Genomic DNA, 24,776 nt, shown 5'->3' with positions numbered 1-24,776 from the left:
ATTCCAACAGTAGTAAGCTTTTCTCAACCCAGTGCACTCACTATGCCAGTCAGTCCAGTGGTCTCTACACCAGATTATCTGTGACATCACCCCAGCATATCTTTAATGCTTGTAAATAAATTCAAATCGCTTATTTTCTTATAGGTATGTCATTCTTCTCTTTTTGTTTTTTGTTGTTTTTGCCATTCTTCTTTACCCACTATAAATTTAACGTTATTTTCAATAAATGATATGCCCAAACAGAGTTCTAATACATTGTTAATGTTTAATTGGTAGTTTTTTTTTACTATATTACATTTTTCAGTTTTAAAATACTTATTCAATGACTGTACACCAAGAATGTTTCTATCCACTGCAATGCGTAAATGAACAAAGTTTAAAAAGTTCCTTATTTATTTTTATTTATTTATTTATTTTTGAGGCAGGATATCACTCTTCCACCCAGACTGGAGTGCAATGATGCAATCATGGCTCATTGCTGCCGTGATCTCCTGGGCTCAAGTGATCCTCCTACGTCAGCCTCCTGAGTAGCTGGGGCTACAGGTTGAGTGCCACCGCACCCAGCTAATTTTTTTTTTAATTTAGTTTTTGTAAAGATGGGGTCTCACTATGTTGCCCAGGCTAGTCTTGAACTCTTCCTTTGTTAAATAGACAGTTACATTCTCATGAGGGGGTAGGCAATAAACAAACATAAATGGTTTCAATTAGCATTTATACTACAATAATGCTATGAAACAAACAAATCTAAATCTCAGAATTGCAACACCAAACATTCATCTCAATAACAGTTCTGTGGGGCAGCTAGAAGGGGACTGACCTTAGCAGAGTTTTGCTTATCTTGGCTCTAAACCATCAGCTGGATCAGATCTGCTCCTCTCGTTTCTTCAGTCTCCCTTGACCAGTTATCTGGAGCATGTTGTTCTTGTGGGGAACTGTAGGAGTGCAAGAGAACAAGCCGGATCATGGCAGCAAGTCTAAATCTCTGCTTCTGTCACATTTACTAACATTTCATTAACTCAGACAATTCACATGCCAAGCCCAACATGAGTGGATCAAGGGAGTATTTTTCACACATAGTGGAAAAAACTGCAAGTTACATAGGAAAAAGGGTAATGTGTAATTTTATAATAAAAAGAGAATGAGGATTAAAAGTGTTAATAATAACTCAAATCAGTCACAGTTGTCTCTCTTGTTCACAATTCATGTTCCTTGTGCACCTGAGACATATTAACTGCCATTCCAAGAAACCCACAAAGTCTCACCCAATTATGGCATTGAGTTCAAAGTCCAGGATCTCATGATCCATGTCGGGTCTGGATGGAACTTTTCTTGATCTGGACCTCTATGAAAAGATATGTTATCTGCCCCCACACATCTAATGTCCCATGCTGGAATACAAACAGAACAAACAAACAGCTGCATTCAACAAGGAGACAATTGGGAGAAACACAGAATAATAACTGGTATATAGAAATTTTGAAACTCTGCTGAACAAATTTTGCCAGTGTCTCCTACAAAGATGTTGGTATATATTTTGGTTAAGCCCTGTTTCTATACCTGGGAGTTTATCCCCAGTCTACTGTTGTACACGAGTCTTTGTTCTTATCTTGGAACTCCTTGTTTTTTCATTTTTGGCTTTCTGATGAGTAGAGGAGAATATGCCCCTTGGTAGCTGAACAGATTTCTCGGCCTGCTTCCTGTCTGTAAAATCTTAGGGTCTCAGAGATTCTTATATATTTCAAATAGACATGATTTTTAAAAATCCAGGCTGGTGGTAATCTTGCCAATACAGCTCTCTCAAAAACTCTATGAGCTTTCTGTTTGCTTCCAGTCAACTACTATGTGCCAAATACCTCAACCATGATTATTTTAGAGACAGGTTCCTTTATAGATATAAGTAGGTAATTTGCATGTATTAGGCGTCTGTGAGATGCGCCCTCAGTCTCCTTAATCTTTTCAGGAATTTTTTCTTTTTTCTTTTCTTTCTTTTTTTTTTTGAGATGGAGTATCACTCTGTCGGCCAGGCTAGAGTGCAGTGGCGCGATCTCGGCTCACTGCAACTTCCACCTCCTGGGTTCAAGCAATTCTCCTGCCTTAGCCTCCCAAGTAGCTGGGACTGCAGGCACACACCGCCACTCCTAGCTAATTTTTTTGTGTTTTAGTAGAGATGGGTTTTCACCGTGTTGCCCAGGCTGCTCTCGAACTACTGAGCTCAGGCAATCTGCCCACCTTGGCCTCCCAGAGTGCTGGGATTACAGGTGTAAGCCACCACACTCCACCCTTTTTTCAGGAATCTTACCAATGGCTGTGACAACTATTTTCCTGATTTTGTCTTTATCTTATGGTGATGTTCTAATGACAATGTTCTCCATAGAGAGAAATGGTTTAATTTTCAAACTGATAATTTCCAGAAATTTGGGGTTTTCTCAGTTTCCCTCAATCTTATTTGCAAGTCAATCAATTCTTTCCTAAGCTTATATTTTTCTTGTAGTAACTTATTAAATGCAGACGACAGCCAATTCATACTATAAATATTTTGCCCCCAAAACTTCCCAGCTCAAAGCTACGAGTACAGTTAGTACACTTTCTGCCTTCCAGATTATTGTAGTCAACAATTTTATCAAATGTTTTGGTAGTGTATAATATGGGTTTTCATTTTTCTAGCTTTCTATTACTTTTTAAATAATAGTTTCTTCTCTTCTTACCATGTGATCCCAAACTAATGACACGTTTTAATATTTTTTGGCAGCAGAAGCCCATTTTTGGTAGAGTTTAACTAGCAATTTCCACAATAATAATATATAGCAAACCTCACACTCAAACCCAAAACTCAGTGGCATAAGCAAGTGTTTATTTCCTTGCTAATGGTCCCATGGGTTGGTTGAAGCGGCACTACTTTAGGTCATAGGGAGACGTGGCTCCAAGACTCAGGTTAGGTTCAGATTTGTCCTAAGAGTCTCTTCATTTTTCTTCAAAAACTGATTATCTGGGGTCTATTTCTCTAATAGGGAAAGGCAGAAGCACCAGGAGCCAAGCAAGATAGATGACATATTTGAAGCCTAATCTCATGATGACTACCAACATTTAATTAACCAGTGCAAGTCACATGACTAAGTCTAGTTGCAATAAGGTAGGAATATTTTCTACTCACAGTTACATGTCAAATGATATGTATATTATAGCATGAAGGAGTCAAGAATTAAGAATAGTTCAATCTAGCATATATACAAACAAGAAAACATCAGCTAGTATAAATTCTGTGAAGAAAATAAAGCAAGTTTAGCGAATGCTTGGAAAACCACTAAATAGTTTGTTGAGGTGACATTTTAACAGAGGTTGAAAGTATTCTAGGCAGAGGAAACAGACAATGCAAAGATCTATATGCAGAGATAAGCTCAGGGTGATGGAAGAACTGAAATAAAACCACAGAGAGGATGGTGGGAGATGAAACCAATGAGGAAGTAGAGGCTAAATTATTTAGACCTTTTATTATCGTTGTTATTTCCAATATTATATAAGTGGACATTTCAGAGGATTATTTACCAAATGTTGAAGAAAAAAAAAAGATTTTTGTGAGTCCTAATGGTTGTCATGATAGCCCATGAATAGGGTAGCTGAATTCAACCACTCTGGAAAGTTTTATAATGGTCGAGTTGTGTAATCGACTCCAAATAATTTACCTTTTCACTTGTTCTTTTTTGGAGTGTTGGCCTGCTAAGTTGTTTCAGTGGAACACCTGAAAATACTAAGAATTCTTGACTAGAGAGTTGCCAGCTGAAATACTGAAGATATAAATTGGTGACTTCTGAAACTGCTCAGCTTCTTAACAATTCCAGGTATTTTTCCCTGGGCTTCTTGGAGCTAAATGGAAATATAAAGGCGTTGGAAACCCCCTTCTCCCTCTTTGTTTCACTGAGCAGAATTATCTTATTCTCTACTCCCAAGAAGGTTCTCTAGATATGAAACAGTAACAGTTCTGGTTGTTGGTGGTGTCATTTCCTAGGGAAGTTTTTGTACTGGTCCTTTGGATAGGATGTCAACTCTGGGAATAAAACCCAGAGGTCCATCCCATGCCCTTGGGAACTTCATGATTAATAGGAGATGCAGAATATATTTAAATGGGACATACTGATCACCATAAATAGTGTGGTCACATGGAAAGAAAGTTGTACAAATCTCAAAATTTTACTGAATTAGAAACACAATGCTCTAAACACTAAAATGCCCTAAAATAAGAGGTCATGATCACTTTCTAGAAATGACCTTTGATCTTTGTTCAATGTGAAAAATTTTGTTTAAAATTGGCGTTTAATTAGCCAGATTTTCCTTTGTCATCTTTCTGTAGATTTTTGGAAAAGAGAACTACTCTATTTTCAAAAACATGAGAAAAAGAAAACCTAAACCAGCAGCATAGAGAAACTGCGGCTCTCCCTGGGTCGCCATAACGCCTCTACAGGTGTGCCCTTGACTTCTATTAAGAATCACCAGCTAAACAGGTGAAATACACAGCTGTACATTTACACTGCAGCATCTTTTAACAAGCAAGGGGTTGTGTCTAGATGAATCAGAATATGCTGGCTGGTGGAGCTCAGACACAATGATGCGTTTTTTTCAGGAAAAATAAGTGTGACAGTGTTTATTTCGCACACAATTGTTTGTCAGAGGACTTCAAAGGGGTGGGCAGAGATCAGTTAAGCATTGCCATCTGTCCCATAGGTTGTGCTTCTTCTTTTCAGGTGGGACTCTGAGGTCATTAGCACTGGGGTGGCTTATCCTCTGTTCAGCTCCTGTGCACAACGTAAGACAGGAATCCTGCCAGGAGGAGGACTTGGGTCCTGGCTCCTAACCACCCCTGTTGGACTCCAGCTGCCAGCGCCGCCCAAAGAAGAGAGCATGCCGCCTGGCTTTAAGAAAGCTTGCAGCCCCTGAGAGTGGCAGGTTAAAAACCTATAGGGTGGTTCAATCAAAGGCAATGCCTAGCTCCGTCCTGTGCTGCTATTGTACATTGGAACACATGCTGCTAGGAGACAAAGAGGACACGCGTTTATTTTCAAGCGTAGGACTTTGGAACCACTTGGGAAGAATATTCTTGATTGAGAACCAAAACATTCCATGATGCTTAACAAACCTGCAAATTGAAAAATCAGCTTCGGCCTGTGCAGCCAGGAGGCAGGAAAAGGACCTATACCCTGAAAAAAAAAATCAAAATATTCCTTAAATGATATTTGTGTGCATTTACAAAATTACCGCTTTCTGAATCAAAGTCTCAAGCTGTTTTCATCTGAGAACATATGTTGTGCCGTTAGACAATATCTCAGCCTGCCGCCATCCATGACATACCCTGCCGCATTGCATAATGGACAGTCCCTTGAAAAAGGAGCCGCAGCTCAGTCAATGCCCCTGTAATAATATTTTAAAATAAATGATATGCATCATTAAATCACTGAGGATGACTAACTCAATTTTAGAAAACCCACAACTCCAGCAATCGTAGTTACAGCTCTGATTTGAATATTTTCACTTTCACCTGAGCAGCCAGTGGGAGCCAGTCAAGCAGATTGGGCATCCAGGCAGAGGAAGGCTGTGTCTCCGAGGAGCAGGAGGGAACCTGTGATTATGTAGTTACAGTAACATCGGCTCATGCCTCGTGTCCGCCTGGGCTTTTTAGGCTTTTCCTTCCTCCCTTCTTGCCTTCTTATTTACATATCACAGGCATCCTCTTTGTAAAGTTATTTTAAATAATGTATTAGATTGATCTTTTTAAAATTCTACCATGGCTAAATGTCATAAGGAAAAAAAAATAAGTCTTCGAAACTTATTTAAAGGTTTCTACTGGAGTAGGCCAGTTACCTGCTTCACTGCTGATATTCTAAAAATACCTCCATGTCCATACTATTATCCATTCTTCACGTCCAATTGCTCTGTTATGGTAATAGTCAGAAGCACACCATGCAGTAATTACTTACAGCTGACTGAAGAAAAGAATATTCAACTCCCCCACTGTTCTACTAGAAGGTCTTTATGCACTATTAACTCATTCCTGTTTATTAATACTCTACTGGTAATTCAGACTGCTGCCTCTTAGGTTTGTAATAGGAGGACTATTAAACAGCAATTACTGACCATATGGGTTGGTGAATATTTGTTGTTTTTTGGTGGGCTTTTCCCCCCTCCTTCCGACTTGTTTTTTAAGAAGCCATATTACAACATAGTAAAAGTATCATCACATCTGCATGAGATTAACAAGCTTGGCAGGATTTCTCCCTTAGAATGTGTATTTTTCCCAGATTATCATTGCTAGCGCAAGAAAAAGAGAACGTGGGAGAAACAGGAAAATGTGGAAGATTGTTCTCTTGTGGGAAGACCCCTACTTTGGAAGATATTTTGGATCTTATGTTTCCTAAGTCACTCTGTGGGATGTTTTCTTTTACTGACTTTGAAAGGACACTGACCCACTCTCAAACACCTCAGCTTCTCAAAGAAAGGAATCCAAGTCAAATACCACTGTCCCTTTCAAGTTCCCCAAGCATTTGAAAGGGATCACTGTAAAATTTATAATTTAGTAAATTTATCTCCCAAAGAGCAGGTATATGAACCCTGGGAGGTGACGAAGGGTTCCTCCTGGGAGAGGGATGCCACAAGTAATGGGTTCAAGTGAGGCAAGCAGGTGGCAAACGATGATTATGGTAATAATAATGTGTGCTTCTCTCACAGGTAGTGAACACTGAGCACGTTGCAAGCATTAAACACATTTAAATGGAGATGCATCTTTAAAATAAATAGTCGCCTGGGAGCTAATTTTCATTGGCAAATGATGAGTTGAGATCCAGGACAGAGAAGTCACTTGACCAGCAACCTCCACTAACGTGATGGCTGGTGTCTAGGCTCTTTGACATAGTAAACTTTTGCTCCCAGGCAGCCAGTCTCCTTAGGGCCCCTTGTGCTTGTCTTCTGATTTTTCCCCTTTTCCTATAAGGAGCCATTCTCTCTTTATATCCAAATCTTTCTAGCCCTTCAATAAGCAGATCAAACCCCACCCCTGACCCCAAAACTCCAGCTCACTTTGATCTTGCCGTTTTCAAACTGCCAAGCAGATTTAGTGTCAGTACCATGCCTTTGGCAGGTGGTTGTAGCTAATTTAGCACTCTCCCTTTGTTACCTGCTGGTGTTGTGTGTGGAAGTTTTTTTTTTTTTTTTTTCTCCTCGATACACTCTAAATCCTTGAAGACAGGGACCATATCTTTTAAACTTTTCTTCTATTTATCTCTGTACCTAGCTCAGTATTGGACATTCACTTAGTGCTAAATAGAGGTTGGAAGAATTCAATGGAAATATGTAGAGCAGGAGAAAGGACATGAACCCCTACATTTTCTTACTCTATGAAGTTGTAGAAACTGGAGTTTCTGAATTAAGTATGGAAAAGCAACAACAATGAATAATAATAATAGCAACAACAAAAACACAATGACAAATATCAGCTCAAACCTAGCAGTACCAAGCTAATGTGTAGCCTGTATTTGATGTTAAATGAATATTTGTTGAGTCAGATCCTCACACCATCCCAGAACTTATTCACAGTGGGTTTAGGTCATAGGGAAAATTGCAAAAAAATTATTTCATCCATATCTTTCTGATTGGATCTAGAATCCTGGATTGCCTATGGCCTAGCAAGCCCTCAAAGTGGAGAGAATGACTCCTCTAAGAATCTGTGTGGTAGGTAGCTTCAATAATGCAGGCTGATCCCAATAACACAGACTGATCCAGACAAGATCAGAACTGCCTGATAGGATTGGAAAGGCACCAGAATGGCCATCCTACCCTCTAATATCTCACAGAGAGAAGGAGCCAGCAAGCACCTGAGATTAATTACTCCAGTGGATTTCAAACATATTGTTTTGTTGCTACTGTTTTAACAGTAGGACTTCCCCCCCCCCCCCGTTAAGCATTAAGCAGAATCCTGGTGTATATAGCGGATTAAAACAGAACAGCTCCGGTGGAAGTTGGGTTGGGAGGCATGAATTCCTAACCTGATAACTTAGCTGATAAAGCCAAGAGGCACCTCTGGGAGACCCCAGGGTTTCTGAGGACACTGTATGGCAAGTATTTTTCCAGTCCAGCCATTTTTGGATACAAATGTGTAGATTGAATGCAGAATCTCAAATACACACAGTTAATAGCAGAATGGTCCTGGAATCCAATCCTTTTCCCCTAGCTTTATTGAGGTATAATTAACAAATAAAACTTGTATACATTTAAATTACACATCAAAACATATTTTGATATACATATACATTGTGAAATGATCACCACAATCAAGCGAATTAACATATTCATTGCCCCACATAGTTATCTTTTTTTTGGTAGTGGAATACATAAGATTTTCTCTTAGCAAATTTCAAGTATACAATATATTATTGTCAACTGTCATCGCCCTGCTGTGCGTTAGACTCTCAGAACTTACTCATCTTATAACTGAAAGTATGTACCCTGTGACCAACATCTCACATTTCCCTCCATCCCTGGCCCCTGCCAACCACCCTTCTATTCTGTTTCCACGAGTCTGACTTTTTGGATTCCATATGTAAGTGAAGTCAGGTAGTATTTGTCTTTCTGTGTCTGGTTTATTTCATTTATCATTATATCCTCCAGTTTTATCCGTGTTGAAAAAAAATGACAAGATTACCTTCTTTTTTAAGGCTGTATATATATATACACATATATACACACACATATATATGAGACTGTGTATATATATATGAAACATATATATTCTATTATACATATTTATTTATAAAGTATATATACATATACACAGATTTTTTTAACATTCACTTGTCAATGGACACAAGTTCTTTCCATATCTGAACTATTGTGAATAATGAATTTTTTTGTTAATTAGCTAAGCTTTTATCTCTTGCCCAGTAGCTGGGACTGCAGGTGCACACCACCATGCCTGGCTAATTTTTTTGATTTTTAGTAAAGAGGAGGTCTCGCTGTAATATCCAGGCTGGTCTCGAACTCCTGAGTTCAAGTGATCCTCCCTCCTTGGCCTCCCAATGTGCTTGGCCTCAAGATGTGCTGGGGTTACAGGTGTGAGCCACCACTCCTGGCCTAGCCCTCCTCTTAACACAGAACTGAGATGAGTTTAAAGTCAGGTGAGTCAAGGTGTATTGAATGGGTGTCTTAGTCTCTTAGTTTTCTCAGCCTGCTATAACAAAATACCATAGACTGGATGGCTTAGACAATACACATTTATTTTTCACAGTTCTGGAGGCTGCAAAATCCAAGTTCAAAGTGCCAGTGGATTCAGTTCTTGGTAAGGGTTCTCTTCCTGATTTGTAGATACAGTGTTCTCATTATGTCTTCATGTGATCTTTCCTTGGTGCATGCACTTGAACAGAGAGAAAGAGAGAAGGGGGGACAGAGAGAGAGAGAGAGAGAGAGAGAGAGAGAGAGAGAGAGAGATTTTGTGTCTCCTTCTTTGTATAAGGGTGTTAATCCAATCATGAAGGTCCCACCTTCATAACCTAATTTAACCCTATTACCTCCCAAATGCTCCATCTCTAAATGTCATCACACTGGGGATTAGGTTTTCAACATTTCAACATTTTGGGGAATACAAATATTCAGTCCATAATAGTATACCCTTGATCCCCCAAATTAATGTCCTTCCTGCATACAAAATACATTTATTCCATCCAAAGTACCCCAGAACTCTTGATCCAGCATCAACTCTAAAGTCCAAAGTTTTGTCTAAACATTATCTAAATAAGATATAGATGAAAATAGAAATACATTTATCCTGAAGCAAAATTCCTTTCTATCTGTGATCCTGTGAAACCAGAAAAATTATGTGTTCCTAAAATACAATGATAGGACATGCATAGGATAGACATTTCCCTTCAAAAAGGGAGAAATCTGAACGAAGAAAGAATGATGGATCCCAAGCAAGTCCAAAACTTAGCAAGGCAAATTCCACGAAATCTTAAGACTCAGTAATAATCTTCTTTAAAATGATTTCCTGCCTACTGGACCAACTGGAGCAGCAGTCCTGCCTTCCAGACTCGCTGGGGTGGGTGGTTCTGCCAGCTGGGGTTTGTGAAGAGTCATGCTCCAAAATATCTTGGTGGGCCCCCCTTTACTGCTCCAGGATGCTGCAATCTGGCTGTTGAAGTGAAGGCATTTGCCCTTCCTGCTTCTTTGAAAGCAAGGAGGCAGCTCTGATGATTTCTGGATCACCTTCAGGGTCATCCTTCTATTTCCTTGAAGAATAATGTTGACAGCCAAATAGCTCTCTGGTCTAGTCCTGTAGGATGTAAAAAGTGTGACAGCTTTCCTTCATTTAGTCTCATCTCTGTCCTCTTACATTCAAATTAGCATCGTTCCTGCTGGGGTGGCTGATTAGGTCCATGGTTCCTACCCATATTAATCCTCTTATCAAGTGGTTGCTCTACCACATGCTTAGCGTTCTGTACAATACAGATGGGCTGAGAATTTTCTAATCTTTAAGTTCTGGTTTATCTTTGCTTAACAATTCCTTCTTCAATTTATTTCTGTCTTCTTGCATTTTACTATAAGTAGTCAGGGGGAACTGGGCCACTCCTTCAACACTTCTCTTGGAAATATTCTCAGCTAAATATCTAATTTCATTGCTTGGAAGTTCTACCTTCCTCAAAACTTTAGAACACAAATGCAATTCAGTCAAGTATTATTTTTTAAAAACAAAAGTTGCCTTTCCTCCAGTTTCCAATAACGTTTCTCATTTCTACCTAAGACTTTACCAAAATGGCCATTATTGTCTGTATTTATGCCAACATTCCATTCACAATTATTTAGATATCCCCCAAGAAGATAGACGCGCTCTCTGCAGCTCTCCTCTTTTCTAAGTCTCATTAGAATCATCCCTAACTGCCCTTTATGGGAATCCTAGCTTTTTCTAGCTTGCATCTTAAAACTCTTTTAGTCTCTACCCATTACCCAGTTCCAAAGCCATTTCCACATTTCTAGGTATTTGTTATAGCAGCACCCCACTTTCTTGGTACCAGTTACTATCTTAGTCTTTCTGTACTGTTATAACAAAATACCATAAATTGAGTGAGTTAAACAACAGACACGTATTTTTCACAGTTCTGGAGGCTGGAAAGCCCAAGATCAAGGTGCCAGTGCATTTGGTTCTTAGTGAGAGTCTATTCCTGACTTGCAGATGCCATCTCTTCTTATGTCCTCATGTGGCCTTTCTTTGGAGCCTTCCTGTGGAGGGAGAGAGAAAGAGAGAAATAGAAAGAGATTGTGTGTATCTTCTTTTTATAGGATATTAAGCTCGTTATAAGAGCTCCACCCTCTTGACATTGTCTAAACTTAATTACCTCCCAAAGCCCCTGCTCTCAAATACCATCACATTGAGAATTAGGGCTTCAACATATGAATTTTAGGGTTCTACAGACATTTAGTTAATAGCACATGGTATGAACAAAAGCTTTTGAGTAAGGAGGGATATCCACTTAAGGATCTTCAATTACAAAGCAAATATTAGGTGACTGTGGTTCATTTCAGCTTGGCCACTTCTGCATTTGCGTGGTTGGTGTCCCTTCACTCGTTTTAGCTCAACTTGGGTGTCCTGTGCTTCCCTGGTCCTGGATCACACATTTATACCAATTTCTATCTTGTCTTAGTTGAGGGAAACCACTACAAAGACTTCCTTATGGTGCTGGAAATTAAACTTCTTCTATACACAGCATAATATAGATTATGCTACAATCTATAGCACGTGAATAGTTGATGTGCAGAGAATAGCATTAAAATATTATTTTGAAGAAAATGGTCGTATTGCAGATTGTCTTTTAATTATTTCACCAATAGTGGTAGCAGGAGGTGGTGAATAATATAGTCTAGGGACTGAAGGAATCTCTATTCTAGACTAGAGCTTTTGGCCAATTAGCTGTGCATCTTGGGTCATATCATTTAACCTTTCTATACTCTCATTGTTTTATCTCCAAAATAAGGCCCTCTGGCCCAGATTTGCTTCTGAAATATGTTTGATTTCACTGAACCATCAAAAACTTGAATGCCCTCTATTCAGTACTTCTGAGTTAAATTGTATTAAAGCAAAACAAATGACTATAAATAGCCATATTATGAATAGAATGCTCATATTTGCCAAGAAACATAAATTAGGCTGCATGACAAAAACATTTATTTCTGATATCAGTGAAAACTTGAGATAATTCAGTAAAGATGGTATTAAGCCGTGTAAATATCATCCAACTGTGATTTGGAACTGTGGAACTTTCCCCATGGGTGAGAACATCTGGGCAGTCTGTAGGCTTGATTTCAGAGATTCGCTTATTCACTACGTACTCGCTTTGTTTCTTCCGTATTTCATTATTCAATTAATAAGCATATATTGAGTTGATGCCATTGATTCATTCAATAAATATGTTATTCAATGTATTTTTAAAGAAGAATCTGCTGCATACATAACACTGTTTTCATTGTTAATAATGATATCAATGAAAAGATGAGCTCTTAATTGTGAAGAACTAATAATATCATTTGGAAGAGAAAATGTATTTGTTAAAAAGATAAATAACTTTATGTTATAATGCATGATAAAGGTCCGAGAGAGATAAAGGCTCTAAGGGTTGGAAAAAGGGGGTGGAGAGTGAGCATGTCTTCTGGGTGAACAGGAAGGGTTTAGAAGCTTCTTAGGCTGTGCCATGACACAGAATAATATTAGCACAGGTGGAGAGGATGACAGAGGTCACTTTACATAGGGAAACAGTATGTGTGAAAGCAGTGAATTGGATAACATTAAGAGGTATATGAATTTAGCAAAAATCCAGGTCCATGTGCAGAGAAGGGCTTATATGAGAGACTAGTGTTGATGGGGGGAAGTGACGTGAAAGAATCTTCCATTTTGGAGAGGTTTTCAAAGTCAGGTGAAGAATTTTTTTTCCTTCCTTCCCTCCTTCTTTCCTTCCTTCCTTCCTTCCTTCCTTCCTTCCTTCCTTCCTTCCTTCCTTCCTTCTGCCTTCTTTTCTTCCTTCATTTCTTTCTCTCTTTCTTTTCTTTCTCTCTCTCTCTTTTCTTTTCTTTCTTTCTCTCTCTCTTTCTCCCTTCCTTCCTTCCTTCCTTCCTTCCTTCCTTCCTTCCTTCCTTTCTTTCTTTCTTTCTTTCTTTCTTTCTTTCTTTCTTTCTTTCTTTCTTTCTTTCTTTCTTTCTTTCCTTCTTTTCTCACTTTCTTTCTTTGTGTGATATGTTTTGCTCAATGGAAATGTTTTTATTAATGAAGTCACAGAGGAGTCCTAGAGACCATAGAAAGGAAAAAAAGAAAAAACTGCAGGAAAAGCTACTAGGGTAACGAGTAAGAATGGGAATGGTTATAGAACATCAGAAAACATGATTGAGGTGGCAGAGCTTGAATGATGAAGGTAGGGTTCCTGATGAACTTGATAAGTCAGGTTGGCCAAAGACGAACTGTGCACATGGAAACTTCTCCAAGGCGTCCATCCCAAGTCAGGCACAGTATACAACAGACTTTATTTGTCTGAAGGCATTTTCTAGTACTACTTGAAAGTTTTCTCTTTACCATTTGAGGGTTCCACCATACAGGAATATTTTCATACACATTTGCCTAGTTATATGCTGATTAATTGACAGATACATTCCTTTTCAATTTAGGCAACTTACTTTAATGCTTTGTCTGTTGCTGTTTAATTGATGACAAAAGTGGTAGGTCCAGAATGATCCATCAGAGCCAGAATGCAATGCCCTACAGTTCCTGAAATGTCAATGGCATCATGAGAGAGAGATGTCCAGCATCTGCTCACTGAAATGAGCTCAGGCCTAAATTTCCAGGCATGTAGCATTAGGTCACTAAAACACACAGATATTGGCTTGTGGAGAAGAGTGAATTCTAGGGCCCTTGAAAATATTGCTAACCCAAGATTGAAATTGAAAGGTAGCAGACAAAGTGGGTTGTATTTCCCTGTATTGGTAGAGAACTTGTACATCACTTACTGTTATGGACTGAATTTCGTCTCCTCAAAATCCATGTGTTGAAGTTCTAACCTGCTGTACCTCAAAATGTCACTGTATTTGGAGATAGAGTCTTTAACAAGTTAGTTAAAATGAAGTCACTAGGATGGGCCCTAATCCAATATGACTGGTGTCCTTAAAAGAAGAGAAAGTCAGGGCACAGATAAATGCAGGGAGGGAGGAACATTTGAAGGCACAGAGAGAAGATAACTATCTATAAGTCAAGGAGAGTTTCCTGGGATAGATCTTTACCACATGGACCTCAGAACAAACCAACCCTTCCAACAACTTGATCTTGGCCTTCTAGACTGCAGAATTGTGAGAAAATAAATTTATATTGCTTACGCCCTTCAATGGATGATACTTTGTTATGGCAGCTCTAGAAAATTAATACACTTACCCTTTAGGGTTTTGGATGCCTCACACATTAATGGCAAATAATAGTTTATACTTACAGTATCTATCAGCCATTGCCACAAAAATGATGTGCATGAGGTGGCTGGGACAGTCATACACATTCTGAGGCCTAAACTGAAGGGAGAGTGATTATCTGGGGAATATTCTTCTCATGGCAATGGTAGAAGTGCAAGATAGCAGACCAATTCCACAAGCATATTTCAGCTCTGCTCTCCAACATTCCTGTAAGGTCCGATTGACCAAAGAAAGTCATATGGCCAAGCCATGACAGACATGTAAATGTATAAGATGAGAGAATGAAGAGTTGGAGAAAGTAATTCACTGTATGATACTTACCCCACAGAGGCAAGAGCCTGGATGCGAAGGCCTTTTAAAGCCATTTTTCTCTAAGATAGTTCCATGACAATTACCCAGAGCCTAATTTTATTGAGAGCTTACTATGCAACAAACCCTAACCTAAGTGCTTTACAAGGTTATCCAATTAAACCACACAGATCTGTAGCTTATTATAAACAATATCCTGCTTGACTTAATCAAGTGTAAGATGATAAACCGTGGTGTCACACATCAGATGGTAATTTACCATTTGCAGACACTTCAAGTACAGCTCCTGAGACGAAGAACGGTGCCAGACGAAGAATGAATGTACATAGACATTCCATGCTGGACAAAGCATCCACAAACCAGCTAACTCATTTGAAAATGGCATTGTGTTTGTTCTGACATTGTTCCTAACTCAAACGACAAGACACAAAATAAACACAAAACTAAGGTCTTGCCTCCAAATAGACACTTGACTTACCTCTCAAGATAGAGCCGAAAGAAGTTTCAGAAGATACTGTCACAGCTAAGGCTATATAAGAACTCAGTGTCTTTTGACTCCAAGGCCGTGACACTGTTGTGAGAAAGTGTCTAATTTTTGCTTAGTAAATGTAGGCCAAATTATCTTAAGTGGTTTTTGCACAGGAATTGAGATTACAGATTATTACTGACTATGCTTTACAACTGATTTCCATTGCCTTAAATTTGAGCCTATTCCCTTAAAAAGAATGTGTAATCATTGCTACGTCTTAACTTTGAAGACAGAAAAGTAGAAATGGGTGTTCTTCTGTTCCCCCTCCTCTAGAAATCCCATTGAATCTCATTCAGAAACAGAAGTTCAGGCATTATAATAGAGAACTGTGTGAAATGGCCTTTTCTAGAATAGCAAATGTCAGTGCTTCAAGGATGAATGGCATCAAGATGACAATACATTCGATTATGGCATATAAATTAGATAACAAATATAAGAAATGCATTTACAACCCCCAAACATGCTCTTATATACTTATTAGTAATGATGTTTTACCAAATAATACCAAAAATTGTTTTACATATTAATCACTGTTCCTTTGTACATTTTCAACCATGTTTATATCTCTTACCTATATTTAATCTCTAGGATAAAGACAGAGGATTTGTTTTCATGTGATAGAAATAAATGGTAATCCAGAAACTGATGACATTTGGCATAGGTCAAATGACAATTCAGAGTTGGAGGAATGACTGGAAACTTCATCTTTGTAACAATCATTGAGATCCAGGGAGAGAGAGGAGCTGCCTCACAGTTCTTTACACATGTCGATTCATTCCAGTCTGGGCTGTTTACATTGTAAAATTTAGAAAGGCAATCTGTAAAATGGCCCTGGGGGCCTTGGTAAAGATTTCTCAAAGACAGTCTGAGCTCCCCATTCAGTAGTGTTTCACAACATGTGCTCACTCCAACACCCAGGTGTCATATTCAGAATTTTGTTTGATCTTCCAATTTGGGGCAGTTTGACACCCTAGCAGAAGGTAGTTTAGTCACCTTTGTAAAGGACTTCATGACGACTGTTCTCACAGTAAGGTAGTTCTGCTGAGCAGAGAAAACAAACCAGAACAAAAACAATGCCAGAGCAGGTGTGCTAGCTGTTGGGGAAAAATCATTAGAGTGCCATTACTCAATCACTGTTTCCCTTATAATAATATATTATTTATTAAGAGCATTGTTTTTCTCCATGTCATTTTTATAAATCTCACATCTAACATTTATTTTTTTGCTTCAGATGTGCCACAGCAGAAGCAAGTTGTGTTGGCAGTAGGTGAGACAGAGAAATTTTAATCCTGTTTTCAATAAATCATCCTAAACTTATTTATAAACCAATATAATTTGAAGCAAGACACTTCTGATATTTTTGTCTTTTGTTTGGGTTTCTCACATGCAAAGTGATACATTTTAGAGATCAGAGAAAATGAAAACAAAACGAAAACAAAACTATTTCTCATGTTTCCCAACTGAAAAACCTGAAGAGTATGTACTTTATATGATTCTTTGAATACTTTACTAAGCAGACCAAACACACACATTCATGATATAGCATCTCCTTCCAGACTAGAAAGAGCATTGTTGTAGGAGACTTTTCCTTATCCTACCAATTGAAAATAAGCGGGATTCCATTTTCAGGTATCTTACTTCGTAAAATTAAGCAAAGCTTCCTGATTTAAAGTCTTTAAGTGAAGGTAATAGAGTGTGTTAAGTAACCAACTAATATTCTGCTGAAAACCTGACGACTCTTGGGGAGGCCTCATAGAATACGTATTATTGAATAGTGAGCCTCATACCACATGTTTTTTATTTGGATAACTCCAATTCTACCCCATTCCCTTGTCATTTCAAGCAGCACTCTCACAGTTCAGGCAATCAGCTGGGACCTGGAGGAAGAGAACGTTCGATCTCTTCTCCAAAACGCAGGAGAGAGAGAATGTGAAAACTGGAGCAATTGCCTCAAAAGTAGGGCATGTGACTGTCTAACAAAATCCCCACCTCTGAGAAGACTCTCCACAGAAACGTCCTGTCATCCCCTTGAAACTGTATCAAGCCAGTTTGGATGTAACACTGTGAAAATGCTATAGATGTCGCAAGAGAAATTATTCCTTTTCCTAAGATGATTATGACAAATAACTCATGTCAAAAATAAGGAAACTTACCCTAGGAGTTTTATAAGCACTGATTGGCAAAAGGGGAGCAAGGGTGGACCTTGGACATTTTGCATTTCACATGAGCTCATCTTTGGTAGCCTGGGTTGGGTGAGTAGGGTCAGTTAGAAAGGAAAGTAAGCTGAAGATGAGAGGGAGGCAATAAAAGGAAACTTTGTAATCAGGCAGTTTCCTATACTGTTGGTATCAGAGTTAGTGTCATTCTTAAGGTCTAGTGTCTCCCACTAGAAACATCAAATGGGCAGGTAAATAAGGTAATCATGAACATAGTCACTTCACAATTAGCCACATTAATGGAAGACAAAAACATAGTGGAAATATTGGAGGGAGAAGGAGAACACATACACTTAAATGGATAATTTATCATTAATTTAATTTCCTATTGACATTGATTAGAATTTAGGAAATAGACTGAATAAATAAATGAGGAAAATATAGTGCTAAGTGTAAATCAAGGCCATCCAAGGCTCATGTGCTTCCAGTACAACTAGACAGCATTTCCTGTGATTTTACCATGTGCCATGCAATACTCTATGTGCCTGCTGGGAATAACTTACATAAACCCTTACAAAAAATGGGAATTGTTTGTTATTCCAATTTTGCAGAAAGTGAAACTAAAGCACAGAACGGTTTGACAACTGGCTGAAAGGACCATGGGACTGACTAGAAGAACTAGAGTCCAAATCACATAATTAGAATTCTTCATCATTATGACCCTATACTTCACCATTATGACCCAATCTCTAGATTGGGAGAACAAAACGGAACTTGGGCTTGAAACAGAAAGTAGGGTATACGTGTTTAGTCAGCTTACCTGGGGGTTGTTGCCCTTTAAGTATTCCCTAATTGATGGCTAAAATTCATTCAGTTATAAAAATAATAACAAATACTTGTACAAATGGTGGTATAATATCACTATTTTAGTTCTACAGGATGTCATTGACAAATGATATGTACTTTTTATTCCTTCTTTTGATATAAAGAAATGAACTTGTGAACCACTGGACATACTAGGTACTTTAGTCAGTGTACATTGATTGAAAACAAGTCATTGAAGTATTGACTTGAATTAGATTTTATTGAAACATATAGAGTTATAAATGATAGTCATGAATATTAGTAACAACAAATAGTGACTTTGTTTTTTTTTAAGACCATAAGCAATTCTTTTAACCCATGTTATTTCTGAATTTCTGTCTCTTGTTCTGACAATTTTTTAATAGAAATTATATGGACTTCATTCATTTAAAAATCTGTCTTACTGGGGACATTACTTCATAGGTATGTCTAAATTTCATTTGTCTTTTAGGAAACAAGATAAAGGAAGAACTCAAAGAGTTGAGAGAAGGTTTTGAACATGATGATGGAGAAATAGCACTTGGGAGAAATGAAGATACTTTCTCCTCCCTGGTTACCTGAGTTTCCAGCACCCAGTGATAAGAAAGGATGCCATTCGTGATGTGTACACCTGCAGTGATATCTTCACCTTTCTAAAGCAGATGCCATGGTAGACATTTGCCAGCTCTCCTTTCACTGTACACACAGCTTGGTGTATGCTGGCAGACTTTTGACCTAATTTCTTAACCCTCATATATTCCAAGACAGAACAAAGCACACAATAAAACCTGAATGAGGCCAGGCAAAGTGGCTCATGCCTGTAGTCCCAGCACTTGGGGAGGCCGAGGAGTGGGCAGATCACTTGAGGTCAGGAATTTGAGACCAGCCTGGGCAACATGGTGAAACCCCGTCTCTACTGAAAATACAAAAATCAGCCGTGTGTGGTGGCAGATGCCTGTAATCCCAGCCACTGGGGAGGCTGAGACACAGGAATCACTTGAACCCAGGAGGGGGAGGTTGCAGTGAGCCGAAATTGTGCCACTGCACGCCAGCCTGGACAACAGAGCAAGACTGTGTCACAAAAACAAACCAACAAAAACCTGAATGAATGGAAGCAGATAAGTGCAGAGAGAAACACCAATTTACCCTCAGGAAAATAAATTAGTATGTCGGTATACCTGTATATTGCTATCTACTAGTATAGCTTCAATTGGTGTATGAGTGTAGAACTATTAGATTGTTCTTTATGTGATTGCTCCTTCCCAGTTTTAGTAAAATATTCCAATTTGAGGGAAATTCTTTTATTTGTCAATAAAATAGAGGAAATTTTTAAAATATGTATCGTTCTTCCTTCATGCTAGTTGCCTCTCTTTTTGATATTTCTTCTATAAAAATCTTTTCTTATATTCATTTTTCGTTGTATAGATCATGAAGGAACCATAGTGATTATCAAAGATCAGCAGATAAGTTCAAGGCAGAGTTCCACCTTTCTCCATGACACCCTTCCAGACTCGTTTACATGTAATACTCTTGAAGGCAAGACTCATGTCTATTCTATCTTTGCTGGTATTTGGCACATATTAGGTACAAGGGCAATTTGACCATATCAATTAATGATTGATAAGAATGGATAAAGTAGATGTTTTGTGAGGCTCTCAAAGAAGATTTACAGAATATTTTGGAAATGGGCCCAATTTTGTTTCTAAAGGAAAATTCACTTTCAAATTAAAAAAAAAATCACTCAAATGAGATTTTGGGGGATTTTATATGATTAACTCTTTACATTATCTTGTGGTAATTATACAGAAATCGCTATTTATGTAAACACAGTAAATGCATCATAACACTAGAATAAGTATACAAATACTGCATGTCAAATTAGGTTATAATCACTTTCAAGGGACGTGATTTCCTAGCTAAACAGATTCGTTTACATTTTGCAAAATAAAAAATAAGTGAAAATAACTATATAAAATCAGGCTTACAGCTGGACAGATCTTCTTGGCAATGGTCCAGACACTGAGCAGGGAAAAGCCCCTCCAGCTGAGGAACGCTCAGGACGCTCAGGATGACTTTGCAGGCGCGGCCGGGAGAGGGGCCCTTTTGGGGGTTGCCTTGACTGTGCACCCTGTTCCTGGCTACCTGTGGGGAGACAAGCTACATTCACATTTCAGATGAGACTCTTTTTGTGAGAGGTCTAGGGTGGGATGTGGGAAGTGGAGTGAAAATCTGCTTAGTAGGGGAGAAAAAAACAAGCAATCCAACACTTCACCTTTAGGTAATAAACATAATAGAAAAAGTCAGGAATCCTCTAACTGAAAAGCAGATAGTGGAAGCTAGCATCGGACTCACTGAATTTTAGAATCAGGGTTTGTGTATCATAGATTGTCTGGCCCAGCCCTTGTCACTGGATGAGGAAACTCTTGGCTATAGGGGAAGATGCAGTGCTAGGACTGAGATCCAGAATGCTCAAATCTGTAGCTTATTTACGAGATAAATCTCATATTTTCAAGAGAGAAAATTATTTTAAAACTACTCATTTCAATGCATATCTTAAAAAAAAAATACACTTTGGGAGGCCGAGGTGGGCGGATCATTAGGTCAGTTTGAGACCAGCCTGGCCAACATAGTGAAATCCCGTCTCTACTAAAAATAAAAATTAAAAAATTAGCTGGGCATGGTGGCATGCACCTGTAGTCCCAGCTACTTGGGAGGCTGAAGCAGGAGAATCGCTTGAACCTGTGAGGCAGAGGTTGTGGTAAGCCAAAATCGTGCCACTGCACTCCAGCCTGGACAACAGAGCAAGACTCTGTCTCAAAAACAAAACAAAAAAACATTTCACATCTCCCTAACTTAGCCAACACTTTCTGCAACATTCTCTTATTTTGATGGCAGAAGGGCATAACTGTAAACCTCAGTTTTTATATGATATTATATAATATAGTGGCATCCTTTGTGGCCAATTGAATGTGAAGAACAGTTTCCCTTTACTTAGCCTCCATGAACATTAGCTTCAAATACTCACAGACATTAATAAGAGCCAGTTTGCTAAATCTGTGTCTCTTTCATGTTCATTTGCTACTTAGTTTTGTTGATTCCAACAAAACTAATTGTTTTTGTTTAAAAAAACAATTTTTTAAAATCATAGATTCTGATTTCGAAGTAGCTTCATTTTTCTGGTGTTGAGTAAAATGTGCGTGTGTGTGCTTTAGTTTAATTAATACTAATTTTTACTCAAAATATATTTGTTGAGCACCTACTCTCTGCTATGGCTGGGCATACCTTACTTTCTTTCCACAGTCTGTTGGTTGAATTGTCCTGAGCAGGGGTTGACAAATGATGGCCTGTGAGCCAAATCTACCGCACTGCCTGTTTTTGTAAATAAAGCTTTATCAGAACACAGTCACACTCATTTGTTTGCACATTGTCTGTGGCTGTTTTTGCACACATGGCAGGGTTGAGTAGCTGTGATGGAAATTATATGAACCACAAAGACAAAAGTATTTGCTATCTGGCCTGCAACAAAAATATTTGCCGATTTGTGGTCCTGAGTATGAACCTTTAATTACCTAGCTGGTTTGGTAAGAGAGCGAAATAAAAATAGGTAACACCAAACTGCAGCTGCCTGTTCACTACTCATATTCAAGTGTCTGTGGTCATAAGAAATAATCATGGCACTGAATAATGCAGAGAGAACTAGCAAAATCCTAGTCTTCAGAGAAATAGAAAGCTCTTCACATTTGTTTAAACAATTTCCAAATCCTGTTCCTAGAACCATCCCTAACCTGTCCTAATGCACAAACTTGTAGCTTTTGCATTACAAATTTATTGTTATTACTTTTAACTCCTTTTTTTTCAGGAAAAAGGTAATTAGGCTATAAACAGAAGTCTGACAACTAATTTCAGACAAGGCAAAATTAATACAACGCCAGCTGATAATTTTAGCCATGTGAAATTAAAATAGATATATTTTAATGGCATTCTACAAAATCCAAGTTTAATATCTTCCCTTTGTTTTCCCACCTTCCCCTGTTCTCATGTGAACTGCTGCTCTGTGGGGGTAGTGACATGTGCTGATAAAGGTCATTGCTTTAGCTATACTCTCTGTCCCCTTCTCCTGTCCCCACTATTGATCTTTGAGTAGAGAGCTGCTTCTTCCCTTTCCTTCTCAGGAGTTTCTCAACGCTGAAAAGACAGGACCATCCAAGGGAAAAGTATTCAGTCCCAACTCTTCTTACATTTTCAAATGTTCATTGACATTAATAAGAGGCAATCTGCTAAATCTGTATTGGGGCTTCAAGAATGTAAAGGTTAGTAGCTGTGTGTGTTTGTGTGTGTGTGTGCGCGCATGTCTGTGTGTGTCTGTGTGTGCATGTGTATTTCTAGGGGGAGATTCCAACATTGCTGTATTCTGTCATTCCAGGAACATATTAAATATGCATCCCAATGTCAGCAGCACCTTGGGATGTTATCTCCAAAATTATCACCTGCCTTCTGAAAACCATAACCCTACAAATATTGATTGGTTAAAAGGCAGGATCTGAAGGCATGAGTCAGTGTCTCGCTGGATTATCCTAATCAAATAAGGATAGTATTAGCCCAGATACTCACTGATCTGCCAGTATTTGGTTTGAAATGTAGGCATCTCAACTAAAGTTATGTGTTTCATTTTTTTGAATATTTCTTCCAGACATTTAAATGCATTACCACTAATCCAGAACCAAGAAAAGCATAAAAAGCATTTTAGGGAATAAATTCAGCAAGTTTCCATTTGTACCAGATAGTAAAATTGTTGACATGCATTAGGAGGCATGTGTATTGTTCAGCCTGTCCGGTCTCAGTCATGTGCACAAGGTTTAATATTTTGACTGCCAGGGGTGATGTAGCAAGGTCCCAGACCTTTTAGGGAGCAATGCTTCCTTGTAAATAGAAAGATACTTTCCAAGTCACCTGGCATAACTATTTAAGCAAGTTAGAAGAAAAGCTTATTTCATTAATTATGCTACAAATGTAACTTCAATGAAGGGTAACCAGCTAAATACACGATGAAAGGGCTGGTAGGAATTCTCTCCATCGAAGTGTTAAGCTTTACACAATTTTATTTAGAAGCACTTCCATTACTAAGGAGGCTATGAATTGATCAACTGTATCTTAGAATTAACCACAGTGGTGAAAACACAAATTACAAACCAGCATGAAGTCACAAAGGGGAAGGAGAAAAGAGAAGTAGCAAAGTCAGGCACTCATAGGTACTCTTCATTTTCCTTTCTGCAAATGAGTATTGGACCAGCAGCCCGGAGTCGTACATTAGTAGGAGCAAGCCAAATTATTGTTAGGCAGAGAGTCTAATGAGAAGTGTTAACACAAGGGTTTTCATTTCTGTTCTCATTTGCTTCTGTTTCCAGAGGAATCTAGATTTTGTTGGAGGTCAATGATTGTTTCCTTTGCTTGATGTGCTAGGATGAAATATGATTGGGGAAAAAAGGCAGAATCTCTACTGGTAAGTGTTGGGACTACGAACTGTTTGAGTGGGCCATTGAGCAATGTTCCAGTGGAATATTATTTGTAGTGAGGGGCGGATGTGATAAGTGCTTGGAGCGCACTTAATGCCATCACCATCTTTGAATTCTTTTGTGGGCACTACTCATTCTTCCCAGGGAGTATTAATCACGGCAATTCTTCCCTTTTTGTTCTTTTCATTGGAGAAATTAGCACATATTAAAATTAAACTTTAATTCGTATCAGAATGATAACCCTTTTTCCTCATTTCCTAACTGATTTTTTTTTCAAGATTCAAGACACAGAAAAATACTTATGTTTCCCACAAATGGCCAAGGTGGAATTTCTTCAGAAAAACACTAATTATAATCTATTGAAAAATAACTCACGTGTTGTGATATATACGTCTTTGTATTTTCTATAGTGACATTTTGTTGACAAAACCAGTAATTGTTGAATAAACCAGGAAGACATTTTGCTTTTATTTGCACATCCTTTCAATGTACCAAGTGCTCACCTACAAGCTCTTTTGCTATTAGAAGATAAACTCACAGCAGAGCAAACTTTATTACTATTTTAAACAAAAGGAAGCAGACTCCATGATGAAGAATTGGCACAGGTTATGTGGCTGGCAATTGCTGGATTCTTGAGTAGAACTCCTGATTCTAGATGTGTAAGTATTATGCTAAACTTCCTTTGTCAGTCTATAAAATCTTAAATTTTTATTCAATATGGAAAACTTGTATTCTCTTGGCTTTTTATTTCTAGTTACCCAAAACCAGAATACAGTTAGTTGAAATCCTCAAAGCATGTCTGAGTTTCTGGGAGTAGAGTTGTGCTAGAGCTGGCTCCACAGGGGCTCAGCTCACCAGCTGATTCAACACATCTTTTCCACCTTCACATTGAATGATACAGCATTGGCAGCTTGAAATCAGCCATGGCATGAGTGTTTACACTATGGAAATTGGCAA

At 38.4% G+C, this 24,776-nt stretch overlaps 1 long non-coding RNA gene across 1 annotated transcript in view; it reads left to right on the top strand.

Annotated features, from left to right (window-relative positions):
- Positions 1-19,641, top strand: part of LOC106992963 (uncharacterized) — a 35,179-nt gene extending 15,538 nt beyond the window's left edge. Inside the window, exons 2-3 of the long non-coding RNA XR_013402485.1 lie at positions 16,539-16,574; positions 18,779-19,641. This is a non-coding gene — a long non-coding RNA (uncharacterized LOC106992963). The remainder of the gene's footprint in view (positions 1-16,538; positions 16,575-18,778) is intronic.
- The last annotated feature ends 5,135 nt before the right edge of the window (positions 19,642-24,776 follow it).

The sequence above is a fragment of the Macaca mulatta genome, chromosome 13 (assembly GCF_049350105.2).
Source record: "Macaca mulatta isolate MMU2019108-1 chromosome 13, T2T-MMU8v2.0, whole genome shotgun sequence".
Taxonomy (NCBI): domain Eukaryota; kingdom Metazoa; phylum Chordata; class Mammalia; order Primates; family Cercopithecidae; genus Macaca; species Macaca mulatta.
This window is presented reverse-complemented; position numbering and strand designations above follow the sequence as displayed.